The following is a 6,913-nucleotide window of genomic DNA, read 5'->3' as shown; positions in this document are numbered from 1 at the left end:
ATCAGTAACTTCAGATGGAAAGAATTTTTCCAAAAATTCTTTTCTGAGTGTATCCCAGTTGGATACATTTGCTAGGGGTTGAATGTAGTATCACTCTCTTTCCTTTCCCTCCAGAGAAAACGGGAAGGCTTTCAACAGAATGGAGATTTCATCAATGCCATTACGCTTAACAGTAGAACAAGCAGTCTGGAAATCCCTAAGATGCTTGATAGGCTCTTGAGCAGGTTAGCCATGAAACTTGGGCATCAAGTTGAGTAGTAAAGACTTTATTTCAAAATCTACAGCTACTATTGGGTGGTGTGCCTGGAATGGTTGGAGCGTAAAATCAGGGGCTCCTTCCTCCTGGATAGTGACTCTTCTGGGCGCTGCCATGTCACCTGCACGTAAATGAACTGGATCAGTAGAGAGGGAGCTTGTTTCTTCCTTAGATGATGGTGCAGGTTCGTCCTTAAAGAGGAGTCGCCTACGCCGAGCTTGCCTTATAAGTGAAAGAGTTCTTTCAAATGGAATAAAGGAGAATTAAAATGCATAATTAAAAGTCTCTAGGAAGCAGTTTTCAATCATGTAATAATTTCAGGAAGGAAATATAAATGCATGCTAAATTAATGAATAAGTGGGTAAGGATCATGATAAAACCACACAATTAAACACAATATAAACCATAAAATAGTGGTTTATCAGCCGTGCTGTGACAGAGCATTTGGACCATTTTCACTGAGAGGATGGGATATAGCCATTAACAACGGTGATGCCCTACATATAGCTTGTCATAGAAAGAAGTGACAAAGATTGCATGAAAGCAGTAGGAAAGCAGAGATTCAGAAGGAATACAGCATCTCCATACACCTATCTGAAATTTCCACTAATGAATTTACATAAGTATTTCTATCCTTTATTATTTAATTAAGTATCTCTTTATATTTTCCGAAAACAACTATCAATTTGAATCCGCCTAACTGAGATTTACAAGGTGACCATAGCTTGCTTCATACCAACAATCTCTGTGGGATCGACCCTTACTCACGTAAGGTATTACTTGGACGACCCAGTACACTTGCTGGTTAGTTGTGCGGAGTTGTGAAAAAGTGTGATTTATGTTTGAGAGCACCAAGTTTTTGGAGCCATTGTTGATGATCACAATTTCGTGCACCAAGTTTTTGGCGCCGTTGCCGGGGATTGTTCGAGTATGGACAACTGACGGTTCATCTTGTTGCTTAGATTAGGTAATTTTCTTTTTATTTTCTTTTCAAAAAAAAGTTTTCAAAAATTTGTCTTTATTTTCGTTTTTCTAAAGAATATTTTCGAAAAAAATAATAAAAATACAAAAAATCATAAAATCATAAAAATAAAAAAAATATTTTGTGTTTCTTGTTTGAGTTTTGAGTCAATTTTTATGTTTGGTGTCAATTGCATGCTTTAAAAATTTTTTCTTGCATTTTTCAAAAATTCATGCATTCATGGTGTTCTTCATGATCTTCAAGTTGTTCTTGTTAAATCTTCTTGTTTGATCTTGATGTTTTCTTGTTTTGTGTCTTTTATTGTTTTTCATATGCATTTTTGCATTCATAGTATCCATGCATTAAAGAATTCTAAGTTTGGTGTCTTGCATGTTTTCTTTGCATCAAAAAATTTTTCAAAAATATGTTCTTGATGTTCATCATGATCTTCAAAGTGTTCTTGGTGTTCATCTTGACATTCATAGTGTTCTTGCATGCATTAAGTGTTTTGATCTAAAATTTTCATGTTTTGGGTCATATTTATGTTTTTCCCTCTCATCATTAAAAAAATAAAAAAATATCTTTTCCTTATTTCTCTCCTAATTTTCGAAAATTTGAGTTGACTTACTCAAAAAATTTTAAAATTAGTTGTTTCTCATAAGTCAAGTCAAATTTTTAATTTTAAAAATCCTATCTTTTCAAAAAAAATTTTTCAAAAATCAAATCTTTTTCATTTTTATCTTATTAATTTTGAAAATTTTAAAATTATTTTCAAAATCTTTTTCTTAATTTTATTTTAACCACCTAACTACTTCTCCCTCTCTAATATCTCATTCCTTTTTCAAAATTCTTTTTAAATTAATTAATTGTTTTAAATTTTAATTTTAATTCTATCTTATCTTTAATTTTCAAAAATCATTAACTACTTTTTCAAAATTATTTTTGAATTCTCTCCCTCTTCTCTTCTTTTATTTATTTATTTATTTACTAACACTTCTCTTCACCTCTCTTCATCTCCAATCACTTCCTCTATCCTTACCCTTGTGTTTGGATTATTCCTTCTTCTTAATCCTTATCCCCCTTTTTTCTTCTACTAATAATAAGGATCCTCTTTACTGTGACATAGAGGATTCATCTTCCTTTTCTTTTTCTCTTCTCTTTCATATGAGCAGGAACAAGGAAAAGGCACTCTTGTTGAAGCTGATCCTGAACCTAAAAGGACTCTGAAGAGAAAACTAAGAGAAGCTAAATTACAACAATCCAGAGGCAACCTTTCTGAAATTTTCGAACAAGAGAAGGAGATGGTAGCCGAACCCAACAACAATAATGCAAGGAGGATGCTTGGTGATTTTACTAAACCCACGTCCAAGTTTGATGGAAGAAGCATCTTAATTCCTGCCAGTGGAGCAAACAATTTTGAGCTGAAACCTCAATTAGTTGCTTTAATGCAACAGAACTGCAAGTTTTATGGACTTCCATCTGAAGATCCTTACCAGTTTTTAACTGAGTTCTTGCATATTTGTTAAACTATTAAGACGAATGGAGTAGATCCTGAAGTCTACAGGCTCATGCTTTTCCCTTTTGTTGTAAGAGCCAGAGCTAGAACATGGTTGGACTCACAACCTAAAGATAGCATGGACTCCTGGGATAAGCTGGTCACGGCCTTCTTGGATAAATTCTTTCCTCCTCAAAAGCTGAGCAAGCTTAGAGTGGATGTTCAGACCTTCAAGCAAAAAGATGGTGAATCCCTCTATGAAGCTTGGGAAAATACAAGAAGATGACCAAAAAGTGTCCTTCTGACATATTTTCAGAATGGACCATATTAGATATATTCTATTATGGTCTATCTGAGTTTTCCAAAATGTCATTGGACCATTCTGTAGGTGGATCCATTCACCTAAAGAAAACGCCTGCAGAAGCTCAAGAACTTATTAACATGGTTGCAAATAACCAATTCATGTACACTTCTGAGAGGAATTCCATGAATAATGGGACGCCTCAGAGGAAGAGAGTTCTTGAAATTGATGCTCTGAATGCCATATTGGCTCAGAACAAAGTGTTGACTCAGCAAGTCAACATGATTTCTCAAAGTCTAAATGGATGACAAAATGCATCTAACAGTACTAAAGAGGCATCTTCTGAAGAAAAAGCTTATGATCCTGAGAACCCTGCAATGGCAGAGGTAAAATACATGGGTGAACCTTATGGAAACACCTATCATGGAGAAATCATCCAAATTTCTCATGGAAGGATCAACAAAAGCCTCAACAAGGCTTTAATAATGGTGGAAGAAATAGGTTTAGCAATAGCAAGCCTTTTCCATCATCTTCTCAGCAATAGATAGAGAATTCTGAGCAGAGCTCCTCTAATTTAGCAAATATAGTCTCTGATCTGGCTAAGGCCACTTTAAGTTTCATGAGTGAAACAAGGTCCTCCATCAGAAATTTGGAGGCACAAGTGGGCCAGCTGAGTAAGAAAGTAACTGAAACTCCTCTTAATACTCTCCCAAGCAATACAGAAGAGAATCCAAAGAGAGAGTGCAAGGCCATTGATATAGTCAATATGGCCGAATGCAGAGAGGGAGGAAAGGATGAAAATCCTAGTGAGGAAGACCTCCTGGGACGTCCTCTGAGCAAGAAGGAGTCCCCTATTAAGAACCTAAAGGAATCTGAGGCTCATATAGAGACCATAGAGATTCTATTAAACCTCCTTCTGCCATTCATGAGCTCTGAAGACTATTCTTCCTCTGAAGAGGATGAAGATGTAACTGGAGAGCAAGTTGCTCAATATTTAGGAGCTATCATGAAGCTGAATGCCAAGTTGTTTGATAATGAGACTTTGGAAGGTGAACCTCCCTTGCTCATTAGTGAACTAGATACATGGGTTCAGCAAACATTACCTCAAAAGAGGCAAGATCTTGGCAAATTCTTAATACCCTGTACCATAGGCACCATGACCTTTAACAAGGCTCTATGTGACCTGGGGTCAAGCATAAATTTTATGCCACTCTCTGTAATGGAGAAACTAGGGATCATTGAGGTACAGCCTGCCATATTCTCATTACAAATGGCAGACAAGTCAGTAAGACAAGCTTATGGATTGGTAGAGGACGTGTTAGTGAAGGTTGAAGGCCTTTACATCCCTGCTGATTTCATAATCTTAGACACTATGAAGGAGGAGGATGAATGCATCATCCTTGGAAGACCTTTCCTAGCCACAGCAGGAGCTGTGATTGATGTTGACAAAAGAGAGCTAGTCCTTCAATTGAATGGGGACTACCTTGTGTTTAAGATCCAAGGGTGTTCTTCTGTAAACATGGAAAAGAGGCACAGTAAGCTTCTCTCAATACAGAGTCAAACAAAGCCCACACAATCAAACTCTAAGTTTGGTGTTGGGAGGCCACAACCAAATTCTAAGTTTGGTGTTGAGAAGCCCCCACATTCAAACTCTAAGTTTGGTGTGTGGGAGGCCCTCATCATGCTCTTAACATCTGTGAGGCTCCATGAGAGCCATTGTCAAGCTAGTGACATTAAAGAAGTGCTTGTTGGGAGGCAACCCAATTTTTATTTATCTAATTTTATTTTTTTATTTTACTGTTATTTTATGTTTTATTAGGTTCATGATCATGTGGAGTTACGAAAAAAATACAAAAATTAAAAACAGAATCAAAAACAGCAGAAGAAAAATCACACCCTGGAGGAAGGACTTACTGGCGTTTAAACGCCAGTAAGGAGCATCTGGCTAGCGTTCAACGCCAGAACAGAGCATGGATCTGGCGTTGAACGCCAGAAACAAGCAACATCCTGGCGTTTGAACGCCAAGAATATGCCCTGAGGAAAGCTAGCGTTGAACACCAGGAAGAAGCATGGAACTGGCGTTCAACGCCAGAAACATGCTGCAATTGGGCGTTGAACGCCCAAAATGAGCATCACTTCGGCGTTTAAATGCCAGAATTGTATCCTAAGGCATTATACATGCCTAATGGGTGCAGGGATGTAAATCCTTGACACCTCAGGATCTGTGGACCCCACAGGAGCTCCACCCACCTCAACTCACCTTCTCTCTTCTTCACCACTCACCTTAATCTCTCTTCCCCATCACCCCTTCACCACTCACATCCATCCATCTCTTCCCCACCCAATCCCACCCATATGGCCGAAACATACACATCTCTCCCTCTCCTCCATATCTTCTTCCATTCTTTCTTCTTTTGCTCGAGGGCGAGCAACATTTTAAGTTTGGTGTGGTAAAAGCATAGATTTTTGTTTTTCCATAACCATTGATGGCACCTAAGGCCAGAGAAACCACTAGAAAGAGGAAAGGGAAGACAAAAGCTTCCACCTCCGAGTCATAGGAGATGGAGAGATTCATCTAAAGGGTCTATAGCTCAGTGGTAGAACATTTGACTGCAAATCAAGAGATCCCTGAGATACCTCAGGGATAAATTTTTTTCCACACAATTATTGGGAGCAACTAAGGATAGGAGCACCAAAATCACTAGGGATCATGCAACAGAAGCAAGGAAGAAACATAGAGGAGCTCAAAGAGCACCATTGGTCCTTCAAGAAGGCGCCACCCTCACTAAGGTGGACTCATTCCTTATTCTTATTTTCTCTGCATTTCGGTTTTTATGTTATATGTTTATCTATGTTTTGTGTCTCTACTTCATGATCATTAGTAGTTAGTAACTATGTCTTAAAGCTATGAATAATTCTATTAATCCTTCACCTCTCTTAAATGAAAAATGTTTCTAATTCAAAAGAACAAGAAGTACATGAATTTTGAATTTATCCTTGAATTTAGTTTAATTATATTGATGTGGTGACAATACTTTTTGTTCTCTGAATGAATGCTTGAACAGTGCATATTTTTTATCTTGATGTTTATGAATGTTAAAATTATTGGCTCTTGAAAGAATGATGAATAAGAGAAATGTTATTGATGATCTGAAAAATCATAAAATTGATTCTTGAAGCAAGAAAAAGTAGTGAAAAAGAAAAAGGCTTGCGAAAAAAAAGGTGGCAAAAAAAATAGAAAGAAAAAGAAAAAGCAAGTAGAAAAAATCAATAGCCCTTAAAACCAAAAGGCAAGGGTAAAAAGGATCCAAGGCTTTGAACATCAATGGATAGGAGGGCCCAAGGAAATAAATCCAGGCCTAAGCGGCTAAATCAAGCTGTCCCTAACCATGTGCTTGTGTCATGAAGGTTCAAGTGAAAAGCTTGAGACTGAGTGGTTAAAGTCATTATCCAAAGCAAAAAGAGTGTGCTTAAGAGCTCTGGACACCTCTAACTGGGGACTCTAGCAAAGCTGAGTCACAATCTGAAAAGGTTCACCCAGTTATGTGTCTGTGGCATTTATGTATCCGGTGGTAATACTGGAAAATAAAGTGCTTAGGGCCACGGCCAAGACTCATAAGTAGCTGTGTTCAAGACTCAACATACTTAACTAGGAGAATCAATTAACACTATCTAAACTCTGAGTTCCAAGAGAAGCCAATCATTCTAAACTTCAAAGGATGAAGTGAGATGCCAAAACTGTTCAGAATCAAAAAGCTACAAGTCCCGCTCATCTAATTAGAATTAATATTCATTGATATTTTGGAATTTATAGTATATTCTCTTCTTTTTATCTTATTTGATTTTCAGTTGCTTGGGGACAAGCAACAATTTAAGTTTGGTGTTGTGATGAGCAGATAA

This window comes from Arachis duranensis, chromosome 2 (genome assembly GCF_000817695.3).
Source record: "Arachis duranensis cultivar V14167 chromosome 2, aradu.V14167.gnm2.J7QH, whole genome shotgun sequence".
Classification (NCBI taxonomy): Eukaryota; Viridiplantae; Streptophyta; class Magnoliopsida; order Fabales; family Fabaceae; genus Arachis; species Arachis duranensis.
Note: the sequence above shows the minus strand (reverse complement) of the source record.